The following is a 27,324-nucleotide window of genomic DNA, read 5'->3' on the forward strand; positions in this document are numbered from 1 at the left end:
ATTTTCCAAACCACACCCTCATTGGGTTCCATGGTTGGGTATAATCCGAATACCTCATCTTTTTCGAATTTCCCGGTGCTTAGCTAATCCCTCGCCAACGGACCCAGCTCGACTAGCTTGTCCGAAGAGGTACTGCCTAGGTCCTGACGTCTCGGAGCAGGAGCAAGTTCGAACGGAGTAGTGTGAATGCTGGATATCGGTGTGGGTATGGTATAATTTCGAGCAGTGAGTGGCACAAGCTCGTTGATTAACTCTTTGTTTTGCTCGGTGACATCTTTGATTTCTTTACCAAGTCCACTGATGGCATCGATGATATTTTGGTCCTGACGATTTTTCTCTTCGTAAATTCCACGATTCTCGGATTTCCAACCCTTAAACCGTTTTGCCAGGTAGCTACGCAGCTTCAGGTTGTCGTCTCAAGTTTGCGTTTCATTTTTTTTGTATGTAGTTATTTATAATAAGTCAAGACGTTTCTTGTAACGTTGCAACGTTTAGAAAATTATTAATTTTGTTTCTGTATTTTCCGTTATTGGGTTTCCTCGTCATGTCTATTGTGACAAACCCGAAATCATCTTGGTTCCAGCATGAAGAGCAACATCTGGAAAACTGATTGTAGTTTATGTCCCCACCTACATAATCATCGTAAGCGTGTTTTAAATTGGTGTAGTCTTGACGAAAGAAACAAATAAAATTAGCATTGTCTCGGAGTAGCTGCTTGGGGATTTTGGAAAAAGTCTGAGCAAGATAGAAGCAGTCCATGCCTCTATGCCGACCATGAGTAAAAAAATTGCGAATTTCGCTCTGATTCTCCAGGATCACATCGTCAAAAACCACCACCGAATTTTCGAGACAGCAGTCTAGTGGTATCACTTCAGAAGCAAATATAGCTATGCCTAGTCGCTCGTACAGTTTCGACAGCTGGCGATACTTCGGTTGCTCCAAACTTTTGGAGAAAACATACAGGTGCCTGTTCTTCCAGTTTAACCAGTTGGGTGCAAGAAGAAAATTATCAATAAGTAACGTTGTTTTTCCACATCCAGAAGGTCCAACAATGAGGCAGCGAATGTTGTCGGGTAGAAGCTCGCCATTTTTCGTATCCTGACGTTCCGATGGAAAATCTGGCAGTCGCCGTACCACATCCCAAGCACCCGTTACACAATCACCTTGTTTGCGTCTATCCAACTTTTTTCCTCGAGTCCCAGCCATTTCACCAACAGTTTGTCACCTTTTCTACGTAATACTTTTTCAATAAGATACGTGTCGGGGTATTTTGTTTTAGAAAGTTCCTCTTCGTAAGATCTTTCAGAATTTCGTCGCGATTATCTTTTATTACATACGTGTAACGGTTTCCGGGTAAGACTCGAACTACGGTGAAAAGTTCTGTACTCCAATTTTTAGTAAAGCCTTTTTCAAACGCACGCTTAAATTTACTGATTCTCACCCGATCTCCAATTTTGTATTTCGGTTTCTTGCTTGTAAATTTGTACTTTGGGCAATAAACCATAGAAATTAAACGTCGCTCGTCAGATTTGTTGACGTCAGCTGGTTTCATGTTTTTCGTGCGATGCAAACTGTGATTATAGATGTTAACAAGTTCCGGAAGCATGTCGAGCCACTTGTAATTCCCCTGAAGCGTGAATTGTTTCCACATGCGTGTTTTGAGAGTTCGGTTGAAACGTTCCACTATGCTGGCATTGATGTGACTAAAGGTGGAGTAATGTTGAATATTTTGTTTTTGAATAAATTGCTGAAAGACAGAGTTGTTGAATTTTTTCCGTTGTCTGTTTGAAGAAATCGAGGTCGCCTGCCACTTTTATCGAAAATAGTTTTGAATGCTTCCACTACACAGGTTCCTGTTTTTGCCTTGAGGGGTAAAGCCCACGCAAATTTTGAAAATGTGTCTATAACGGTAAGAAGATACTTGTACCCCTTGTTGATTTTATGTAAATTTTTTAAGTTGCCACTGCTTATTTCCACAAGGTCAGCTTGCCACCGGTCGTCTATGCCTTTGGTCACTACCGGCAGTCGTTTGTAGTTTCGCCTTGCTGGTTTGTGCAGTTCGTTCACAATAGCCTGCCTAGATATTGCGCGAAAATAAAAATATAGCTTAGGTGGGATTTCTGGCCGCAGACAATGCCGGGTTTTCTATGTACAGCTTGTCACCTATTTCTATGTCGATAATTTGAGTGGCATTTTCGGCATAGACAGTCTTGCGAGTCTCGGGGTGGGTGAAATCGACCAACTCCACTCCTCTTATTTTAGGGTCGTCACTGATGTTCGTCACGGTCATGGCTGGGTAGTGGGTCGCGTGAGGCAAAGACCAGTATGAAACCTTGAAGAACTGAAGTGTGCCAGCGATGAAAAACTGGTGATAGGCTTTGGCAGGAGTCAGCATGTAGAGTTTGGCACCCGGATGGAAAAACGAGGAAAATTCCCTGTTTGGAATGCTGTACACTTCGATGACAACAGTGGATTTGAGATTGTCGATGCTGGCGTTCAGAGTGTTTACATTGGTTCGAACCTCGCTCTCCACATCCTCCAATCTACCGTTTATTGATTCCAGATGCTCCTCGATAGCACGGACAACAGTGTCGGAATTGGGCTTGATCTTCACATCGACAATTAGCCTCTTGAATTTTTCGTTTAACTCATGTAGTTGCGTACTGAAATTGGTTATGGCCGATTCCTGGCTCGCCTCGATGCTGCCAATTTGCTCTTTCACATTGGCGATAACCTGCTGTAGACTTTCCACGAGTGTCAACTTGGAGCTCTGGGTTGCGAGGTCGTGGACCTGGGTTCTAATTTCCGCAAACAAGCCATGTAGCTCGCTGATGTTCTGGTTGGTGGGTAAGGTTGCAACAGACTCCCGAAGCAATTCAATTTCGGTTTGGATGTTTTTGATGTCGTCGGATTTGAGTATTCGGTTGAGAGTCCTTTTCACGCTTTTCAGTTCCTGCGAGGTAGGCAGGATGGCCACCGTGTTTTGGAGCGACTCCAAAGCTTTTTTCATCGCATCCAACTGTGAGGCAGCAGCAGCAGAGCGTATGCCTTCTTGTAATTGTGTTATGTCGTCCTGGGTGGGGGTGGATTGTTGCAAAGTTTCCAACTTAGCCTGTATGTCGTCGATCAAGTGATGAAAATGCGACAACTCTGATTCGGTGTTTAGATTTTCCAACTTGGTGATCTGCTGTTGGACGCTGGCCAGAGTATCCCTGATGTCAGGCAGTTTGGATTCCAGTGCTTCGTGTACGTTTTCCAGATCATTTTTGATGACAGCAAGAGCTTCCTCAATATGGGCTATGGTACCTTGCAGCTTCCCGAAATCCTCGTAGGTCTCAAGTTGGAGTTTGATGTTGGCCACTCTACGGGCAATAGCATTCAGCTCGCTGGACGAAGGTAGATTGTCGATGAAGTCCTCTAGCGTTTGGAGTTTAGTTTTGACATCGTTGATGGCTGCATGCAAAGCGTCTGTTTGAAGCTCAGCCTTGATGCTTTCCAACGTAGGAATTTCGAACGATTGAAACTGTTCGTGCAATTTGGCAATACTGGCATTCACGCGATCGTAGTCATTTTGAGTTTTTATACTCTGCATAATGTTTTGCAGTTCAGTCTGGATGGTGCTCGTTTGGTCCTGCAAGTGTCGCTTCAGCTGTTCCACATCGGAGGTCTGCGCTTGCTGCAGCTTCAAAAATTCGTTCTGTAGCTTGCCTATGCTCAACGCGAAGTTGTCGAAGTTGTTTATTGACGCGAGGTCGGTGTACTTTTGCAGCAGCGATTTCAGCTCGGCGTCAATTTTGAGTACGGGGTCCAGGCACTGAGACTGTAGACTAGCTATTTCTGACTGGAGGCTGGAGTTGATCGTGGACTGCAGGGCCTGCAGGTCGCTTCGCAACTTCTTGACCCTGACGTCGAGCATGAGCTCGTCGCCGTGGTCGTCGCGTTTCGTGTGGCCAAAAATATCGTTAGGCATTGTTGCTATGGTTATTTATTATAGGGTAGGTGATTCGCATCTCCACAAAAAGAGGGATGAGTTTGTCGTAGTCGTCCAAGAGCTCCGCTTACAGGCGATCGCCAGTAGACACATCGTACGGTGTAGTCGCATCCATCCTATCATGCTTCATGCGATAGATGTTCTTGCCAGAGGAAACCTTGACCTCCCCTTTGTTCTCAGGGTTCATGTTAAACTGCAGTAATAATTCAAGTTGTTGTTGAATACATAGATAGTTTTGCCCACATCCTCGTCGTACTGGTCAAAATGCTATTCAAGTGTATAATTAACAGACCGTTAAGTTTAGATAGCATGGAAGGCAGGAGTTCGTTGAAGCTCGACGACGACGACTTAGGCTGGACGGGCACTTCCATAGCTTGCTTCCTGAAGCCAAACAGATTCATAGGCATTGTTATTTTATAGAAACATTTCTAGCTGTAAGGTTAAAATTGGCCAGTGAGGAATTCCATCTTTATTGTTCAGCTACTGAAAAACCAGGAAGTACATTGTAAAACTTCCGCTGTCCAAGGCCTACCTATTGTTCATTCTGTCAATATTGTTAGCGCACAGGGGAACGAAATTGTAGTTTCTAGATGTCCACAGAAAAATAATTTTTCAAATAGATAACAGAAAGAGCACAGTCGCTTTCGATACCAAAAACTAATTGCTACAATACAATAAGTATATTTACAATTAATAGCAAAATATTAATATTTATTTTTCTTTATTAACAATATCTATGAATTTGTTTCGAACAAAAAAAACATGTTATAGAAATATTTCCAGCCGTAAGTTCAAAATTTGGCCCCCTTCTTCTTCCCCCCAAATCGCATTACATACATACATGTGGAGGACAGAGGTATGCATGTTTCCGTCCGTGGCGTTACAAGAGAGAGAAGAACCTGCCTCCCAATATTGCTTAAGAGGTTTGGTTAGCATGCAATAGATCAGTATGCTAGAAAATACAGAGGAGGAGGAGGAGGAGAAGGGGGGCATTAACACTGCACCACCACCACTATTACCAATCAACATATATTAGATCGTAGTCATTTGTCACCAACACACCATCTTACTGCATACGAAGGCTACAAAATATTACAGCATAGATCGCTGTCAACTCCTATTTGTAGGTTAGCCTCGCCTGTGAAATATCATATGGCCAAATTAAAAAAATCAAAAGGTTTGTGAAGCGACTAGTCAGTGTTGCCAACTCCTATTTGTAGGTTAGCGTCGCCTGTAAAATATCATATGGTGAAATTTTCTTAGGGTGGGTTGGCAACACTTTGGCTCACTTGGTGACGCAGAAATGGGTTGATTAAACTACTTGCATAGATACCTGTTTGTTCCCCATCCCATGTTGAAACCGAAATCCTCAAAAATATTGTCGATTTTTCCGAAGACACTACCTTTTCACCTGTGAATTCTATGTTATTCTTTTCAAAACCGGAAGTGCAGTCCCCGCCAGCTCAAAGGAAGCATAGAAATGTACACATCCGGTGAATAGCGCCCATAACCCCTCACTTCCAAAAACCCGGGGTAGGCAACTGTAATCATCCTTTATGTATTTTTTTTAAAATTTCTCTTCGTCACTTTCCTATGAACAAGGGTTGGTTGTAAGAGCAGCCCAAGGGGTCGGAACACGCCTGCTTTAATAAAGACGATTATTATTATTATTATTATGATTATTTAAAAACAAATAGTGTAACTATTGCACCCTTCTGCAAATAATAATTTCCATTTAATGGTGATTTTATGGGGAAAAAAGGTTCTATGTAATAATAACCTGGCTGCAGACCTGTACCCAGGATTTTTTAAGGGGGGATGGGACAGACCAATAGGTGGATTTTATAAATGGTCTCTGGAGAGCCACAGCATGTCTATTAATGCTATAAACATATGACCCATATATATGGGAGAGGGTGCGTATAAAATATTACTCATTTCGATGCTACGAATCCTTAAAGAACGACATTTCTAACCTGTATGTTAGTATGTATGCAACCACTTGACAATTATTAACAGTCGACACTGACATTTATTTCTATCAGAGAGCGAAAAAAACGTAGTGTGTGTGATACGGATACACTAATGGAATCCTGTGGATTGTAAATATCTCTTACAAAATTTGCGATTTTTATTATGCAAACAAGCTTACAATAAGCAAAATATGTATGTGCATGTTAGAGTAGCGGCTCCTGCCTATTCGCACATTCGCACGTGCACACCCAAATAAATCTGTAATGCAAAACATTATTATTATACTTATTCATTGAACTCTGTCTCCTTCGAAACATCAAGTGTTCACACGCCGCTTCACCAATAGAGGTGGTGGAGAAGCCTGCGTACAAGTACGTTTAAAACACCACTTAGGCTAGGCAGACTGTGTAGCACAATATTTGCCCAAGACGAAGCAGTGAGAACTCTGTTGCCTAAGCACATACAGAGTTTGTCAAAAATTTTGGTTAGGCGAGTTTTTCTTCATAGTATTATGCCAGTGTTGTCTACCATATTAATTGCTCCTAGTTTGATTCCCGGGAGGGGATATCCTGTCTGTATTAAAATTGTTCTCAGACAGCAGTGTATTAATGTTGTGGCCTAGTAAATTAAGAAAGTTCTGGGTTCGATTCTCGGCAACTGGACTTAGGAGTTTGTGTATTAAAATTGTTCTGTGACCCTCATTCTTCACATCATATAGAAAAGTCTTCTCTGCGATAAAATAACACTACACAAAGTGTAGTCTGGCAGGGGCTCATGGAATTCACACACAATCTTGATATTAGTTCTATCATTGATCACCACTTGTTTTCTTTTCGATGTGTTGATGACAAACGTAGGTCTGTGCGTCTTGAATTCGTTGGGATTGTAGTATACATCTATGTTTCCCTCAGTCACTCTCTTGTATGCAGTGTATGCTTGATATAATTTGAGATAATCATACTGTGGGGCCTCCCCCATGGCGCAGTGGTAGCGTCATTGCCTTGTAATCGAGGGGTCCCGGGTTCGATACCGGGTGGAGGCACAAGTGGTTCGGATCCCACTTTAAACTGTAGGTCCAGTCCCGATTAGCCTTACTGTGCATAAAGTGGACTTAAAACATCAACTCAAATCAAATCATCCTGTGCTATGTCGAGATTATAATTCTCGCGAGGGAAAAATTCATTGCGCTCATTTTTGAGATGGGCATTTTTGATCTTGCAATTGTCGAATTTGCTTTAATCTTTTTCCTGGTTGTTCTCTCTGCCGGTCTGGAACAGCACAATTACGAAATCAGGCATATCATACTGTATACTACTGAATTGATTAGTGGCATCAAATTCGTAATGCCCACCAGAGGCTGGTTTCTGGACACACTGGTAGGTATAAAATTGGATGGGCACATATGGATTTTTCAGAATATTCGCTTTGTATTTGAGGGCATAATTAGTCTCGTATTCCACTACTGGTATTCTCAGCTCCATGGTCTTGATGATACACTTGGCTGCTTCGGGAGGCTGTTGGGGAGTGCTGTGCCGTCGGGGTTCAGGGTACTGTATCGCATCAGAGTGTTGTTGTCATTGGCGGCTCTGCGAAAAGTAATCCTCAAACCCTCCTTCCATATGATGTCTTTGTAGTCGGAGAAGAAACGCAGCAACAGGCGCATGGAAAACAGTACTGTGTGGTTCTTTGTCACGATTTTGGTTTCCGCTACGAATCCCCCGCCTGGTAATAGGTCGCATCTCTTTTGGAAGATTTCAGTGTTCCTATGGCAGTAGAAGTGACAATCCGGCTCGCGTGACCGGTCGGCCAGAGTTGACTGGTAGAGGAGAAATTCGTTCTCTGTAATAATATGTACGGGAGCAATAAATCCACTGGCTGGGCTCTCTCTTAATAATATCTACACGGACTCAACTAGTTGCATGGGTGAATCGTAATAATACCTACGTGGAAAGTGTCGAGAGCAACAGCAGCAGTCATACAAGTACGTTTAAAACACCACTTAGGCTAGACAGACTGTGTAGCACAATATTTGCCCAAGACGAAGCAGTGAGAACTCTGTTGCCTAAGCACATACAGAGTTTGTCAAAATTGTTGGCTTAGGCGAGTTTTTCTTCATAGTATTATGCCAGTGTTATCTAGCAAATTAAGGGCTCCTAGTTTGATTCCCGGGAAAGGATACCCTGTCTGTATTAAAATTGTTCTCAGACAGCAGTGTATTAATGTTGTGGCCTAGTAAATTAAGAGAGTTCTGGGTTCGATTCTCGGCAACTGGACTTACGAGTTTGTGTATTAAAATTTATTGCGCCCATTTTTGAGATGGGCATTTTTGATCTTGCAATTGTCGAATTTGCTTTAATATTTTTCCTGATTGTTCTCTCTCTAATAGTAGGATGAGCACAGGATTATTACACTTATAAATTAGCTAAATCCACCAGAAGATATGAAAATATAGCTTAATTTTAATCAAAAATAGGCCCTGATATTAATCATCCTAGTACTAGGATTACGCAGAATTTCCCATCGTCAACCTAGTCAAGGTCACCCCCTTGGACCTCGTAGTATGATGAGCAAGGATTAGGCCAATTGTTACACTTATAGATTACCTAAATCCACCAGAAGATATGAAAATATAGCTTAATTTTAATCAAAAATAGGCCCTGATATTAATCATCCTATACGACGCACGCTTTTAGAAGCGATATCGGGTGGGGCCACGCAGAGGGTGTGCGTGGCGATCAACCAATGGCAGGAGTGCAACGTTGTACAGTTAGGAGACTGCGGCGCGGAAGTTAAAAGCCGTGTTCTGTATTTTTCTTGCGCGCAAGAAGTTTTCATAAAACTCGCTATTTTAAGGTTCATCATAAGATGGAGAAAGACATTTTGAACCTGACTGTCCCAGTCCCATGAATTTCCGTCGCCTACAGCCGGAGTTATCGTTCCTTGAAGAAACAAGGGAAACATTACCTTTCATTTCCTTCCGCCTGTTTTTTTTCGTTGCCACTGTGTTGACGCAGCTGAGTTGTTGTGTCTAGGGAAAACTGTGGGTGTTAAATTCGCCTCGATATAAACAATGACCCTTCATTGTTCTGGGCGTTCTCGAACATTGAAAGTCTGGGTCAGTTTGAGTTCAGCGTTTTCGTAGCAAGGCCGGTGTAAAATTATTCGCTTATCGTTCACTCGTGCGCCACAAAGAACAGTTTGTGAAAAGATTAAATACAGCCCTTTCTTGCGATAGTGTGTGTGTTCCGTGTATTCTTTTTATTTTAAATAATGTCACTCTCAAAACCTAGCACCAGTAGTACAGGCACCAAGGGTGCAAAATCTAATCATTAACTTCAAGGAGAGTGACTCGGGAATGAGTGAAACGAGTGACACGGAGACCGAGGAAGACGACGAGAGCGGTGATGAATAAAGACCTTGAAGCTTCTTTCAGGTATGGGTTTCTCGTATATGCTACAGTGATATGATATTATAATCCTGTGTAGAAATATTCACTATATTATTTCACTGTACTCATATATACTGTGCATTCATTATCAAAATAATGGACACATCGCGAATTTGCTGTCCTTCCCTTGCGCTAGCAGTTAGTTTGGCAATAGCGCAGTAGCACTGGCTGGGTATTGGCTGAACTCATGTTCCTTCTAAAAGCGTGCGCCGTATAGTAGTAGGATTACGCAGAATTTCCCATCGTCAACCTAGTCAAGGTCACCCCCTTGGACCTCGTAGTATGATGAGCAAGGATTAGGCCAATCGTTACACTTATAGATTATCTAAATCCACCAGAAGATATGAAAATATAGCTTAATTTTAATCAAAAATAGGCCCTGATATTAATTATCCTAGTACTAGGATTACGCAGAATTCCCCCTCTCCTCTATTCATATTCAGTTCTGAAATTACGATTCCAAGAATTAAAAAAAGAAAAAAAAAGATAATTATGCTTCTACTATTATAGAGGGGGAACGCGCCATTGGCCTAGGTGGATGGACACCCCTGGTGGCTGTACCCCCCCCCCATTTACTTTCGGGATATGCCCCTGGATCACAGCACTGTATTTAGTTCAAGCCAATTGCAAGCAGAAAATACGAAAAGTTGCAGTAAAATAAATTCCGATTGACAGAATCTCGTAAATAATATTGTATTTAATATCTTGAGTGTTTTGAAAAATTAACATTATCTGTTAAAAGTACTTCAGACAATTTTTACCGCAAAAAATGTAGCAACTATTCCGCTGTGAACTGAATTCTCTATTCACATTACATACATTAACCCTAAGCCATTGACGCAGTGGTAGCGTCGTCGCCTTGTAATCAAGGGGTCCCGGGTTCGATACCCGGTGGAGGCACAAGTGGTTCGGATCCCACTTTAAACTGTAGGTCCAGTCCCGATTAGCCTTACTGTGCATAAATTGGACTTACAACAACATTTCTATCAATTCTACCCTAAGCCATTGACTGGCACAATCGACATCAATTGCAGAAAAACCCTGATGTTAGACTGTTGGAGAAAGTAAACAATTATTTTTAACCTTCTGCTCAGTGGTGGCGAAAAGGGGCCACAGACATAGCATTGCGGGTGGAGATCTTACTGCCCCCTTATATGGCTGGTTTTGTATTGCAGTCATTGAGGAACCTTTACTTCATAATATAAAGAGTATAGAAAATTCCCCTCTATGCAAATTAATGTGAAAAATTAGTGACACTGTAATCGAATAAACCATTAAATAATCAAGGGGTTCGTCGAGTTTCAAACAACTGTTCTTGCCTCAAAAAATTTCAGACAATTTTAAAAATATACACAATATTCTCCAGAATGTCCTACATTATCAGTGCAATGTTTGTAGCGATACAAGAGTCTTCTTCCATTATAGCAAGTAGTGTCCGAACCGAGACGATAAAAGTCGGGACATGAATTAAAAAGAATGGACTGTCTGGACTAAATCGGGACGTCTGATAGCCTTGCATCAATGGTTATAAAACCAAAATTGCCAAATATTGCAGACTGCAGACTTCTGAAGCCTGTCTTTATCCAGAAACAACCCATTCATTTGTGCAAAGACAAAATCGAAATTCTTGAAAAATCATCAACGTTATTTTCTTAAGTTTTTATAGGTTCAAATTAAAAATTTTCATAGCTCGGGGGGAGGGGAGGAGGCATGGCCCCAATGCCCAACCCTTGAGTACGAGCCTGCCTGGCTGTGAAGTATGTTTGAGTTTGATTTTTATGCGAAGAAAGGCTAATCGGGACTGGGCATACAGTTGAAAGTGGAATCCAAACTAGTATCTAAGCCGGGTATCGAACCCGGGATTACTTGATCACATGGTGACGAGGTTACGACTTCACCATCGAAGATCGAGAGGTATGTTCGAGAATAAAATAATATATAATTGCAGGGGGTGCTCGTTGCTATGTGAAGTACGTATGCATTACGTCATCTGGGAGGATCGGGTTTGACGGTGCTCGTTGCTATGTGCAGTAAGTTTGGTGCGGGGTATATTTAGCTACTAACACGTCGCAAAAATCGGAACAAACAGGTTATTGATTTTGTAGCGTTCGATTTATTTTTATTGTATTTATGTACTTGTAGACTGCAATCATGTCTAATTGTGCTGTAGCAAGCTATGATAACTATAACCAGAAAACTAAAGGAACTGACATAAAATATCATAGATTTCCAGTCGATAATTGCGTAGCTAAGTAAACAGTGGATTCATGCTTGTAGACGAAATGTAAAAAATGGAAGTGTGCAGTGCCAATTATTGTGAAGAAGACTATGTAAAAGGTAAAGGTAAAGTGTTCCCCTGTGCATAGCACCACGCCATGAAGGCGTATAGGGGGTGTGGGGGTAACGCCCCACACTTTCTTGATCCGGTCGTGAGTGGGGGTGATGTGATCAGCATCACGCCCCTGACCGCCTTTACCCCCCAGGGTTTCCCCCAGGTTCCCATGTTATTCGACGCTGGGTGGGCGCCGGGGCCGCTTTCACCGTTAGAAAAGTTCCCGGATTTGAACCGGCCGGGGATCGAACCCGGGACCTTGAGCATGGTAGTCAGACGCGTTACCGACTGAGCCACCGCGGCCACGAAGAAGACTATGTGCGAGATCTAAAAGCAGAATTTCTGTATTTTCCACCAAAGAACGTGCTGAAGCCAACTGCAGTGCCATCGCTAAAATTACACCCAATTTAAGAAATTTAACTACTTTAGTACCAAAAAATCGAGGAAGACGTGCTCTAAACAAGCTAAAGACTATGCTGCCAGAAAAGAGAAAAATATATAGACGAAGGTATATACACAAACTGCAAGCAATGTTTCGTAGTTGGAAAACATATTCGATCGTTTACAAAGGAGAAACACACGTCTGCATTCAGAAGGAAATAAATTAAAGATTCCAAACAACCTCTATCAACCTGTTTTAACTAAATAAAGAAGTTCAAAATCTAAAACGTAACCTAACCGACAGTACCACAAGAAAAGTCATCAATATCTTGAAAATGTGTTCAACTAGTGCTAAGTACGTAGTGAGCCCAACTGATTTGTTATGTACATTTTATGTAAGTCGGATTTATAATTACTAACAAATTCATTTATTTAACAGAAACCGATGTTGATTGTGATTTGTATGTTCACATTATTGTGAAAAACGTTGTCGAAAATTTGCATTTCGAAGATCGCGTACTAACTTCCACGCTATTGGAAATTAAATTCACTTAGTACATCTTCAATTCGAGTTACACAGAGTTGTATGCACGATGGTAAATATTGCATGAGTGAATATTACACCCATCATTGAAAGTTTTGCAACTTTGTTCAATTTTGGTATTTCATAAATACATTGTAAATAATTTTGTACCCTTGTACTCAATATAAACCAATGGATGTTACATTATTTCTTTGTAGTACGTACATTTCTGTCAAAAAGAGCAAGATCTAAGATTAGTGTAATGCAAGTTACTTCGTTAATGTACAAATGTGTGTCGCATATCAGCCTTGGAGTATATTTTCCGGTTATACACACATGGAAATGGAAATGAAAAATCTGCGGACAAAGTCCTTTAACGAATAATAATTCGTACACTTGCACAGTCAATCATTGTGAGTTCATGTAACTTTTCTCCTTTATTGTTTAATTAAACTAAGAACTAAGATATTTTCATCGATATTCTCAAAGCGTTTCGTTTACTGGGTGATCATAAATCTATTTTTTATAGGCTTGAATTTAGTAGGTTAAGACATTTAAGTTTGATTTTCCTAGCACTCATCAATTATTTAGAGTAGGTTAAGTTAGTTAAATTAGTACTTGTACACTTTGGCTCGTCTTCTGCACGCGTTTGTATGTAAAGTTCTTAATACGAAACAATACTTTTCAGAACTATGACAACGATTACTTGCAGCCAAATTTGAACCAGAGAAATTTAAAATATTTGCAAATTACAAACTGGAATTGCATTTTCAAACTCTGAAACTACTATCTTACAAACTATTTCGTCATTCTTCCTCCACATAAAACTTTCCAAATAAATTTTGCACGTGGAACTTTGATCCGTAAATTATTGTACAGTAAATAAATATATGAAGAAGGTTGGGGATTCTTTCGAATTCAGAGTAAGTTTCAAATGCAGATTAAAATTTTATCTAGGTTGTATATTGCTTCTTTCACTTGATAATTTGAGAAATAAAGTTACATTATGGAGAACGGTAAAGATTGAATTTTAAGTATATCAGTATTATTTTAATACTTTCTGATGTTATGTAAAATTTGAAATGTTCTTGGAAATGATTGCAAGGTTCTGAATGAATAAGAAGGAACGATTCAGTCAGAAAACTAACTATTAGGCTTTTGTACTGCGTTGTGTTAAATGTTGTAAATAGATTATACCGGACTACTATCGGATTAAAAATTACGGATATTCAAATTTGGACTCAAATTAAAAGTTAACCAGTAGAACCACATAAAAACGAGTTACATAAAAAATCAGCTTATTCAATTCTGTGTCAATCTATAGTTACCACTTTTTTCGATTATGCAATCTATTTTTATCGTCGTGAGAACAAAATAAGATATTTTTTTAGTTTGGCAAAGTATCGCTCTCTTTGAAATTCTACAAATAAAGAACGGGTGTTTTATTTATTTATTATCCAAACTCTAATATCCATAATTTATAATCCGATAATACTCCTGTGACGTTCTGAGGCCCGTAGTACCTCGGAGGCCTCTGTCGAGCTCCGTCAGGGAGTTGTTAGAACAGCGCACTACGACGCCAATCGGGTAAGATATTGATTTGTCCTTAATGAGAAAATTGAGAATTTAGTAAATGTGATAGTATATGTGGAAAGAAAGCTTGATTTGCTTTATTTTACTTCGCTTCTTGTGCCACTTTTGGCTAATTTGCGAAGATCGGGATGAGTGATGAAATTATGAAATTGATGAATGAACACTCAGAAACATCAATTCCCAGGCCAGGATTCGAACCCGGACCCCTGGCGTTGAAGCGCGATGTGCTAACCACTACGCCACGGAGGCCGGCGTGTGGAAACAAGGGAAGAGAACGACGGGGGGGGGGGGACTACCGCTTATGGGTTCTCCTTTCATATTTAAAAAGAAGACAGAATAGCAAAAATAAGCCAAATCTGTCAATCAATTATTTCTTTGTAAATCTTTCACTATGCAATTCTTCTTTAGCATGCAACGTTTTTTATTAAAATCATAATACGATTTATGGAATGATGAAATCTGAAATGCTAATGAGAACACGGATAATATATCGATCAGGTTTCAGAAACATGATTTTTTACAATATGTTTGCATGTGCAATTTTCCCTCTTTTAAAAGTAGCATGTTTTAATTATGTTACTAATCATTAAAGGAATACCTCAATACCATCCCGAAGTATGATAAATAATATTTACCCCTCAAAGTAATGAAACACTTTTCCTCTCTGAAACTCGCATAGAAATGATAGCGGCCGTTTGCTTCGGCCAAGCCCCGAACGAACATAACCGAAGGGGCACCGAGCATATCCGATCCTCCCACATGACGTCACGCGCTTAAATTAAATTTTGTATTTAGCCTACTTTTACGTCGCTTTTCCGTTCACTTTGTTTAACCGCAACGATGAGAACGCATGGTTATGTATCATCTCTAACATCACATTTCTTCCCACTTTTGGCTAATCGCTACAATGAAGATGAATAACTACAAGCAGTATTCGAAGTCGGGGTGCAGGAGTACACCCCCCCCCCCACACACACACACTACCACCAACTGCACAATCTAAGTATCACCCAACCTGCCATGATAAGAGACGAACTTTTTCTTCTGTCCCATCTCATTTCAAAAACATTCACTTGTCCCATCTCATTTCGAAAACATTCACTTGTCCCATCTCATTTCATGAGACGAGACGGAACATGCCTCGTCTCGTGAGCAACACTAACATTAACAATAGAAGCATCCCCCTAGCTGTCCCCAAAGTCTCGAGCAAACATCCTCCCATGTAACAATTTCCAGTTCAATGAAATGTCACTCACAAGGAAACAGTCATGCCCAGGTCGAGAGTCAAACCTGGAATATGAGACTTCCTCAGATAAATCATGAATTTTGTGTATAATAATTACAACGCCAGTTCACTCCTGGTAATTCTGAATCTGCAGTTTGGTTTGCATATATAAGCAGGATAATCTTTAGTTTTCGAGGGCTGTACCGTCAAAGCGAGGAGTCAAAAAAAAAAATAAAAAAAAATATTAAGAAAGGTTTTTTTGTATTTATAATGATAAGCCTTTGCATACGTTGTTAATTCTATATTTTTCTAGACTTGAGACGAGAACGAGAATTGCCCTCCCAAACCGAGACGGATGTTTATAAATTGAGACGAGACTGTCAATGAGACATTTACAAATAAACACGAGTTTACAACTCTCAACGAGAACGAGACCAAGGCTGCAATGTCTCGTCTCGATAGGATCCTTAGTGGTGAAGTTGTGAACCAACCAATTAATGCATTCGGGGTAACGAGATGAGGCGGCTTTTTTCGCAGTACAAAATTCAAAATAAATATATCGTACTATTTCAGTATGGGATATTGTTATACACATGGGCGTATATATAGTTCACGGGGGGGAGGGATGGATCAACTTTTGGTATGATTAGGGTTGCTTTATTTCGTAAGTGAAATTCCAGTACACTGCTGGCCGGAAACTTGTTGGGGAGCATGGGGGGACGGGATGTTGGACCCGACAAAGTTGTGTGTTTGTAGTCACGCTACTTAGTATTGATACTTTTCTGTTCATCTTGCGTCACTACGTTTTTAAGAACCAAATTTCCTTAATATGATTCGAGGGGGAAAAATAACTGATTTGACAGTCTCAATATAGTTTCTTATCGCAGAAATTCCGAAACTATCAGGAAATTGCAGATATTGGTCTGCAGTCCCATCTGGTGTGTGGAATTACGAAATTTCCTTCCCATCCGTATCCCGTCCTATACGTCTCTAATTTAAGAGAATGAAATAAGTCCGAAGGATTTTTTTATGAACAAGCGGATAGAACAAGGAAACTGGTAATTTTAGTGAACCAAAAAAAGAGGGGGGTTGGACCCGTTGAATCCCCCTTAAATACGCCCATGGTTATACACATTATTTTCTTGTAATAATTATACATAAACTAAGTATAGATATGTACTGTGCAACTAATGTAATCGTCTCAGTGTATTTTCTCTAATCTGCACAAAAATATTTGATCATAATTTGCGCAACAGAAATGGAACACAAACTGAAATTGCTTTATGGAAAAGAAAGTTAAATAGGCTTTATAAATAAAGTAAAGAATGTGAAAATTCCTATTTTGCACTACATAGGTTACGGTAAATATCGATAAATATAAGTTTAAAAAATATTTTTGAGTGTCTGGTCAGCAACCAATTTTATAAGCAATATTTTTCGCATGGCCTGAGAACACACGCAACTGAACCCTTCCATTTACCTTGCACGTGAGCAGCACGGATATTTTATAAAAGAATGATCATTACAAAGCATGGCTTTCCTTTCTCCTATCGCTCCTTTTTCCAGTATATAAATCGGTACAGATTTGTAAAACTGCTGCACGTGTTCGCTCACCGCGGGCTACCCATCCGGAACTGGACGCTCGAAGCAGACGACAAACGAGCTCTCCCTAAGGAGTGACGTAGTAACATGGCGGCGGCGTGTTTTCAGCGCAACGCTAACCTCGCAACTTTGGAAGTCTCGTTTCTGCCTTAAACTGGACGCAGAAAAACGCGAGAACTTGCAGGGGTCATTTTTCCAGGGTGTAGTTTTTAAAATTGTTGTAAAAAAAATTGAGTGGAAATGTCCATTTGATGGGTTTCGGGTTTTATAAGAGCTGCACACATGGAAGGACAAGTCACGTTAGTGGTGTTGAGGCTCGAATCAGTGATACATATTCGAGAGCTGTCTGCGTCCAGTTGGCAGCCCACAATTTGAATCTCACGTTGTCGAGTGGATTGTCCATCCCGTGCATGTGTAACAGCTTCGCAAACACAAAGATGTTTTGATGCCTGATGAGAAGAAATGTACAAACACACATACTGAGAGGGTTCCGGCTCACAATGTTAATGCATGGAAACAGAGGAGTCGAGTGGTAAAAAATGTTCCGATTTCACGTTCTGATTAAAATGACAGCCTTACAGTGGCGACGATTTAAGGGATAGTTACTCCCCATTTTTTAGCCTCAACATTATGGCCTCTTAATGTTAAGCCTTGTCTACCAAGATAAAGTAAACTTTCCTTGCATGCAGCTCTACGCCCCCCCCCCCCCAACCTGTTTTAGAACCCAATTGCCACCACTGGTCTTAAACATACAATTGTGAGGTTCTTACTATACCCCTTAAAAAAATTGTGTTGAGCCCCCCCCCCCCCCCCCCGCTTTCCGAAAGGAATTCCTGGATACGTGCCTGGTGTGCGATCTTTTCCGTGTTGAATTCCACTCAGCTGTCGCTTGGGGGTGGGAAAGTGAGGGTGGCAGTGGCGGTTTGGCTGTGATCCCTTTTCACTTGTACTGGCACGTCGGCTTAGGGTGTTGGTAAACGATGAGTGTGTCTGTGCGGGTTGGCGGTACCAATGGCTCGTGCCTTTGGATTTGGGGTTTCCTGGAGTTTGGCACAGAACGTGGCGGTTGTCCGCTTGATCACGTCATCTAGCGGTAGGGTGACCAGACATACTGATTTTCGCAGGACAGTCCTTTTTTTCAGGGTCATGTCCTGCTGTCTGCGACGCTACTCCAAAAGACAAATATGTCCTACTTTTCAACAGCGTCCTGCGAAATGTCCTGCAAAATTCCAAGACGAATTGGTTGCCTCTGTGAAACTGTTAGTTCCTTATAAATTAATAGTATTGTGTTTGCATAGAAAAACTTGTAGATCTAAAAATTTCACGCTCGCGGTTTTATTCTTACTGTAAGGCTTATATTTATGGCTTAGTATCATATATTGCATGCAGTCTGTTCATGATATGTAAGGTACCGATTGGTGACTAAAGGTATATGCAGGAGCGTTTTGAAAATTGAAAGTAGACCAATTCTTGGGATTTCCATGTTTGATGCATTGATGAAATGATTACTACAGCTGCAGCAAGAGACAAATATATTCTCACTATTGATTAATATTTTATTTTTATTTCACAATGTATGGATGTTTTTTGGTAAGAAAGTAAGGAAACAGGAAAGAAAAGTTAGATAGGACATAAGGTTAATCTGTTAAATTAAAAAGATAAACAAAAGGAGGAACGAAAAGAGAGAAATGAAATACGAAATAAAAGAAGAGAAGACCTCCGTGACGGAATGGTTGAATGTCAAGGGTCTTCAGATTGAATCCCAGCTTGGGCATGGATGTTTTTGTGAGTGTCCATTCATGAATTTAATCATATCACTTACATTCACTGTTGCAATTAGCCAAAAGTGACAGAAAAGCGACGTTAAATAACAAAAATCAAATCAAGAAGAAAGCAGATGAAAGAGAATTGTGTAATATTTCAGGAGACATGTAAGCAGCATGACCTTTCCTTTGCCAAAGAAGGGGAAGGGGTTTCCTTCACCCTGTGCTCTTTTAGTTATAGCTGTACCCCCGTCCCCCACCTTCCCGTACGTGTGCATGGATGACCTGCTTTTCTGTTCAAATAATCTGGTCACCCTATCTAGCGGTGGAATGTCGAGGTCCTCGTGGAGTTGGACGTTTGTTGTATACCGCCCGTGTCCGCTGATGATACGTAGGACTCTGTTCTGCAGTAGCGTACCCAGGATTTCATCAAGGGGGGGGGGTTATTTCGAAAACTTTCTACAAATTCACATTACCATTGTTTTATTATACTCTTGCTTATAATTAATTAATTAGTTTAATTACTACTAATAATACTACTAATGCAGCTGTTGTTACTACTTATACCACTACTATTATTAAGTAGTAGAGATCTACATAAATATATGTATGAAAGCAATATAACAAAATTACATTTTTTTTGTTTCTTTGTTACGAAATAATTGTCTAGTTAACGGTTATTTGTATATGATAGGTGAGACATTTCAAGTGTGAAGAAAATCCATAAAAACAAGCAAATATATTAAATTTATTGAAATAATCAAAATATGAAACTCATTCAAGGAGCCGCGGTGGTCTAGTCTGACAACCTCGTGGGAGATCCAGGTTCGATTCCCGGAATTGGTTGGAATTTATCCAGCCTTGTCTCCGCACCCATCCTTATATCAATGGGTACCTGAGAGCAACCCTGGGAGATAAAGGCTGCCGGAGCATGGTGCTGATCACATCCCCTGCAAAATGGCCGAGATCGAGAATGTGCGGGGCCCACCACACCACTACGTGTGCCTTCATGGCACGGTGCTATATGTACGGGGAAATTTACATTACCTTTACCTATGGAACTCACACAGGATGATGATGAAGCGCAAGAATACATTCCACTGAGTCTATGTTTTCGTTCAAAAGTAAGTTTATAGATATTCCAACACATTTATCACTTCTAGGTGATTCACAAAGCACTTCTCCAACATTATTTAATGATGTGGATGTAGACTCAGCATCACATGAGAGTTCACAAGGGTATGTGAAATCAGTACCGGGAAGAACGTTTACAATAAGGTCGGCACACTGCGACGAAGCAAGGAATTTTCACAATTCTCGCGAGAGAAAATTGCAAAATTGAACTTTACGGCCGCTTAGATTGTGTTTGGAATGTTATGTTTTTCTCCATGCTGCATGGGAATAATAATTCAAATTATTATTAGTAGTAGTAGACTATTATTATTATTATTATTACTGTCGCAAATCTTTGACAATAATAAATTAGCCATTTTTAATTTTTTCTACAGCCTTTTCCATATTATTTCAAAAGCTCAAGGGGGGTTTAAACCCGGTAACCCCCCTCCCTTGCGTACGCCACTGCTGTTCTGTATGACTTGGAGTCTGCGGAGGGTCGTCTTGGGTAGGTGTTGCCAGGCAGAGCAGGGCAGGCGTAGAGCAGAGCTGGTCGGATGATTGCCTTGGACAGTTGAAGCAGGTTGAAGTCTGGTTTTCAGCCGCAGTCCTGGCGATCGTAGCATCCGGTAAAGTGCTCCCACGCGTCTGTTTCCTTGGTTGACGATTTTGGCTATGTGGTCTCTGAGATAGAGCCCTCTGTCTAGCAGCATGCCGAGATATGTTATGGTTTGTTTGCTTGTCCTTGTAGTCTGAGATGGTATTCGCGCGGACGGCGTCTACGAGAGAACACGATGTCGGTGCTCGTCGGGATTCACTCGCCCTCTCCATTGTTTTGCCCAGTGATCGTATTGTTGTAGTTGTTCTTGCATGCTTGGCTGCGGGAAAGTATGCGGTGTCGTCTGCGAAAGTGGCTGAGAGGCAACCAAACGATGTTGGTACATCCGCTGTAAACAGGGCGTACAGCAACGGCAGTCAGACAAGCCATATTTATACTAACTCCCTCGTCGCATGGGGGAGGGCTGAAAGCTCAACTTCTATTGGCCTACTCTTAAATTTTACGAACCATGGAAGAAACCAAGAATACAGACTCTTCACAAATTACAATAACTAACTCTAATTAGGATCTGGCCAGATCAAACAAAAATACTCATTCACACATAATTATGAAGTAATAGTACACTTAGTTAATTACTTATAATTATACACAAAACACATAAAAACAAATACTGTTTGTAATAGGCCAATATCTGGAATTACGGAAGATTTTTGCTTTTGAAAGATATTTATTAACTTCGTAAAGATAAGTATAGTTCTCTAAATTACATATAGCTTACCACAATTTTTGTTATAATTCTGTTTCTCATTCATACATTTCAAGGGAATGCAACCATGCCACCCGCCAATTAATCGGAGAAAATTTCTATATGAACATTACAACCTGGAATATAAGAAAATCTGCAGAGTCAATCAAAGAAATGCTCTCGGGAAATGAGAATGTGTGAGTTGTGGGCGTGTATAGCTAGCTATATAGATATATCTCCTACAAATTTATTTGAATTAGCTCTACTGCGTGCGGGCCTTACTATGAAAAGTAAATAAGCAAATATTATCAGAAAAGAAAATTGAGTATGAATTATTTGTACTTTATTTCCTTTTAAAAAAATGACGTGATAATCTTGCCATTACACTAATCTTGTGTGTGCCGATAACATTAGCGTTAAGATAAGGCGTTAAGCTTCTATTCCATACAATTATCAAGCTCGTGAGGTTATGAGAGCTTATAAATGCTGCAACAACCTGGATTTTCGTTGCAAGCCTTTTTCAAGGAACGATTAGGGGCAACTGTTCCCATAATAGCCGCCTCGAAAAACACAATACCTAAGCGTGTGCTCAGTGGGGGGCGGGGGGGAAGGGGGCAAGGGGGGACAGTTGGCCCCATCATCCTTCACTAAGAAATTTAGTGTAGAGGAATCTTATCGACGTTATTAAAAAATATTATACTCTTAAAGATAATGGCGTATTTTTAAGCCGATGAAATTCCAAGCAACTATTTGGGTGAGGTGCATTATTTCCTATATAATTGGATTGATTTGGTATTTTAAGTCTGCTTTATGCACAGTAAGGCTAATCGGGACAGGACCTACAGTTTAAGGTGGGATCCGAACCACTTTGTGCCGCCACCGGGTATCGAACCCAGGACCCCTTGATTACAAGGCACAACACTACCACTGCGCCATCGGGGAGGCTCCTTATGTAATTCGAATAATCCGACTTCGTTCTCTAGCAAATTTCTTAATATTAACACTCCACATGCTTTATTCGTTAGCTGTGTGGCTGCAGAATAAATTGCTCATACATTAGAAATGAATAAATTATGTATGTGTAGCTGTTTCGAATCTGCTGTAAGAAATTTTGTTTGTATGTAAATTAGTCTATGAACCACAGAGACCAATTTAAGCAGTGTTACATTTGACTTTTTTTGTAATAATCCAATACATATAAATATAGCTTCATCGAAAAGCCATGGTATTTTCCAAATAATTTTAAAATTTCTTATCAGTAGCAATATATATGCTTGCCATGCGGACGGTGTGACTGTTATAAAATCATTCCTGAAATATTTGATAGCAAAACAGCCAGTGGCGCAGGAAGGGGGATACAGGGGTACATTGTACCCCCCAAATTTTGGAAGGAGGGTACTGTACCCCCTAAATTCGTAAATTCTATTGTATCCTCTTCGATAATTTGACGGACGCAAGGTGCTACTGTTGAAGGAACATATTTTCAAGTCGCTCAATTAAAATATTTATATTGTTTATAACTTAAAGCATTATTATTCTTACCACAGAAATTAAAACCATTGTAAACTTATTCTACTATATTGTGCTTGCTACTAGTTAGTTCTTTGACCTGTGATCTTGGAAACCTCTTTAAGGAGATGATTTTTTAAAAAAATGTGTGTGGAACAGTGGAATCTGATAAAGTTTACTCTAAAAAAATCACACTCCAGAAAAATTCTCTTTTGCGTAAGGGGCGTACACGTTTCTAAAGAACGGGTCGCGTCGATTCGAAGATAAGATACAAATCTTCATCAGGAAGGTATATGAATTTTTCAAATGGAATTTCTCGAAACTAAGTACTTACACAAACGAGACGAGAAACGACAGACCAACCTGGGGGGTACAATGTACTCTTGTACCTCACTCATAATTTTCATAACTTTGTAAGAGGGTGTTCGGAAAACTATACTTAAACCTATACATTAAGATTTTTTTAAAACAATAGAGATGGTACAGTGTAAATCTTATATACGGCCTCACTGAGGCCTTACCTTTTACAAAAAAAAATACAAAAAAAAACGATATTGAATTGGAAACACTGCATCGTCAATGCCGAAACTCTATGCAAGGTAAAGAAGAGCTGCACAGCTGTCACTCGTGAACACCACACAGAAGAGCAATGTTAACCATGAGTCATCAAGGAATTAGCACAACGTTTCTTTCTGTGGTCATTCGGCCTCAGAAGAAATATTTTTTGTCCATTTTGAGCTCTCAAGAAATCAGATTCTGAGCTGGCGATTTATTTCCTTCATTAATGAAAATAGGTTGTTATTTTTTTCGTTTTTTTTCTCTCTCTTTTGTTATTGTGGTTATAATTAGCTCTAATACAAATATAAATAAAAAAGGAACAAAGAAGGTCGTTTCTTTCGGCACGTGGCAGGCATGTGGTAACTTTGCTATTTTTACGACTATATTATATCCCTTTTGTTTAATTTCAACGATAAACACGAATGTTGGAGCGACCAGAAAAAATGAACGAACACAATAAGCTCTTAAATATTACCCAAGCTTCGAACATAGACGCCGGCCCCAGTGGCCGAGTGGTTATCACATCGCTCTACGACGCCAGGGGTCCCGCGTTCGAATACTGGCCTGGGCATGGATTTGTGAGTGTCCATTCATCAATTTCATCATATCGTCACTCATCCCCATATTTGCAACTTAGACAAAAGTGGTACAAAAAGCGAAGTAAAATAAACAAATCAATCAATCGAACATAGGGTCTCCGGTTTCATAGAGCAGTATGCAAAGCACTCGGTCATGAAGACCCTCAAATTGAAATAATACTTGCAACAAAAAACATGATATTAGAGTATTTTAAGAGTTTAAGAAGATCAACCTACAACAATTTCACCTGTATTGTGTGATATATGATTCTGCCCTAATAATTGAACGTGCTGTTGCCATAATAGTTACACATTTTCGTCTTGCAATACACAACCTCGACTCGGCACGATATGTGCATTTTCTTGCCCCTTTCCTTTATTTTTTTTTCTATTTAGGATATAATACGTTGCCTGTTTGCCTCTTGGATAATCCGTGGCGATGAGGATGAATGACCAATTGATAACATTGATGTGATGATGCAAATATACATCCATGCCTTAATCATGGTTCGAACTTGAGATCTCTGTCTTCGAAGCACGTTACAATCTGCCACGTGTGACTTTTCATCTCCAGTCATCACTAATTTCAAGAGGTAGAAAACGACGATACTCAATACTCAAGCTAATTGTATAAACAAAGACACAAAATATTTCTATGTCTAAGTTATAAGAAAATGAGGAAAAGTCAGTTTTACTCGTTCGTTTTAACTTTTACAGTAAGACATTACACGGAATGGACATATAGTATGGTATTCTACAAAAATAGCGCCAATAAATAATGCGTGTGCGCATCATACGTATATACATATTTTGTTTGAACTGAGCAATGTTGTGATCTCGCCACTGAAGTTCTCAATTTCGAATCCCGGGAGGGAGGATCTTTATCAGTATTGGTTCATCAATTGCATCTAATCATCACTCATCCTCATAGTCGTGACTAGCCAAAAACAGAAAAGCGACGCTAAATGCCAAAAATACAAACACAATACAGTGCATAGAGTCAGGATTTGCGCATTTTGTATTTCTATTTGTTTCCTTCTACATTAAGTCACTTTTCTCTCATTTGCCTAATTCCAACAACCAGGATGAAGCATGATAAGATAAATTTACTGTGGAACTGTCACAAAGTAACACGTATGCTCAAGTCGGAACTCAAATTCGGATTCCTGATGGCAAGATTGCTAATGGACCGCTCAAAGCACTCGGCCACCGAGGAGCCAATGTGACTATTTGCAATGTTCTTGGCATTTTGTTCCGTTTGGATTCATCACAAAATGATGCCGCAGGCATTGAAAGAGGTTAATCAATCAGAACGTTGACATATTCCATTCACAATTGACCAAAACTAGGTCAATAAAATGTAAACGTTTTCATCTCACCGCTAAAATTAAACCACAAGCAATGACAGCACCAGAGAAAAATGAGTGAAGAGGCAGAGATTTCGTGGATATTTTCTAAGGGCAGAAACATGTAGTAGACACCTAAATAACACATAGAAATGCACATTTATGCTAAAATAGCATTTATGTATCCAGCTTTTCTTGTTTTTAAGGGATTGCTTGCTCTTTACTCCTGATGCCTTGACTCACCACAGGCTCGTGATCTACCTGTCCTATGCAAGGATTACTTGCAAGTAAGTTGTGAAATCCAGACCCTATTCAACGGGTTATAGCGATGCTGGCAAACGAGAGGCATCACTACACAGAGCTCGCTCTGTGTATTTGTGAAGTCTTCACGAACAGTGCCGGTTGTGCTGCGTAGTTACTGCGAGAAAATGCCGTATACTTCTGACGTAACCCGTGGCCGTATTATTGGAATGCACGAATGTGGACTAACAGTTGCACAAATCGCCTCATCCCTTGGACAAGACAAGAAATGCGTGAGATGCTGGATTCGGCGTTTTCAAGAGGAAGGGGAAGAAGATTTGAAGACTCGAAAAACATCAGGACGCCCAAAAGTTATTACAGCCGAGCAAGAAGCCGCTATGCTGGAGCTTGTTAGAAACAATCCGTTTACTCCTGCTACAACAGTCGCTCGCCAACTCCATCTCTCGTGCTCTGCTCTAACAGTGAGAAGACGGTTACATTCCTTGGGAACCCATCACAGAGTTCAGAGTTCCAGCTAGGAAAGAAGAGCTGAAAGAAGTCCATCTCGACAGTCGGCTTGGATTCGCACTACAATATTTGCCCATGCCCAATGATTTTTGGAATACCGTGATATGGACGGATGAAAAGGTATTTTCCTCTGACGTAGATGGGCGACTTTATCTGTGGCGGCCACAGAAGATGTGGCACGATCCACGTTACGTTCTCACTCACAGGAGCAGTGGAAGGGTGTCGGTGGCATTTTGGGCGTGGATGAGTGCAGCGGGTGCGGGAGAAATAGTGCAAATCTCATCCCACATGAATTCCGAGGAATACGTCGATGTTCTTTAAGAATGCATGCTACCAACTGTGCGTACTGTATATTCCCGCGAGGACATGCCAGTGATTAACTTTGCGCACAACAACAGTACCATCCACACATCAAAGTTAACACGAAGTTGGCTTTCGGATCATCCTGACATCCATCCTATCAGAGGCGAAGATATAGTACAAGCAATGCAAGCACTGCTTGCATAATTCGAATATCATTTAATGTACTTAATGTTCTAACCGTATTTAGTTTCCATCGCACTCGATTTCGCGAAAAAATGCGGCCGCAAACTCCCCCAGCAGCTCTGTAGCAAGCACCAGCCTCAATGCTTGCAGCCGTTCTGCGGGAAAATAAGGCCTCCGAAGGAGTCACATGGCGAAGCGTGAATTCTGGTGGAACCCGTCCACAAAGCTTCTACAAAAAGCTGTGCTTTCCGAGCTTGCGTGATTCCCGAAAATAGCCGAGTTCAACCGAAAGCAGAAGGATTCATCTATGGGTACGTTGCCAGCAAAAACTTGTAACGAATATTTGTCTTCATGAACACGTAAACAAGATCGCAAATATAATAATAATTGTTAGTCATAAAATAACTAAAAGAAGTTATTATCACTGTTCTAAATTCCATATATATCATATTATATTACAAATTATTTTAGATTTCGCGAAATGTAAAACGCGTAAAAATAGTTGACATTGGGAGTTGGGGCAGTGGAATTTCTGCACCCCCGTGAAGAGTTTTCTCAGGGAGGGAGGGAAGATTGGACGGACCTTGGAAAGCGCGTGGGATAGTGTGAGTGTTTGTTGCTTCGTGTTTTGTGCTGTGAATTTATCGGAATGAACGCGTATTTAGGAACGGTTGATGTGAAGTGCGGGTGTATTATTGAGCAATTGAAAATTGCTTCGTTTAGCTCGAGAGAGATAAGTGTTAAAATGAAAATCGTGGAAGGGGGTCGACCAACACCAAGAGTTTGAAATTTATTGTGGTGAGTACATCGTCTATGCATGTGTTTCTTTT

Source organism: Lepisma saccharinum, chromosome 4 (genome assembly GCF_977018435.1).
Source record: "Lepisma saccharinum chromosome 4, izLepSacc3.1, whole genome shotgun sequence".
NCBI classification, from domain to species: Eukaryota; Metazoa; Arthropoda; class Insecta; order Zygentoma; family Lepismatidae; genus Lepisma; species Lepisma saccharinum.